Here is a 374-nt window from a genome sequence, read left to right as displayed (position 1 = left end):
GTATCCTTATTAGACGGCTGATTGTCTCCGCAGCCATTATGAGTTTTTTTTTGCATTTATATCTTTGCTGCCTCTCGACTGTGTGTTGTAAGTTAAGTGCTAGTTGAAAGTTCCCAATAAAGGAACTGCAGATGTAGAATTCCACCCTGCGTTTGCAGAGTTCTCAGATTTCCTAGGTCCATACACGAGTAGCTACTCATTACTTTTTGTTTTTTGTTTGCTTTGCTGTGTGGGGCATGTATCCCTGATTTTAGAAAGGTATAAACTGAAGTAGAAATCCCAAAAGGCAAAGCAAAACAGCGTGGCATCTTAATGAAATACACCCGAGTTTCCTAGTCCATACTCTTTTTACGTCACCCATAGGCAAGTTTGCG

Source organism: Lissotriton helveticus, chromosome 8 (genome assembly GCF_964261635.1).
Source record: "Lissotriton helveticus chromosome 8, aLisHel1.1, whole genome shotgun sequence".
In the NCBI taxonomy this organism is placed as follows: domain Eukaryota; kingdom Metazoa; phylum Chordata; class Amphibia; order Caudata; family Salamandridae; genus Lissotriton; species Lissotriton helveticus.
Note: the sequence above shows the minus strand (reverse complement) of the source record.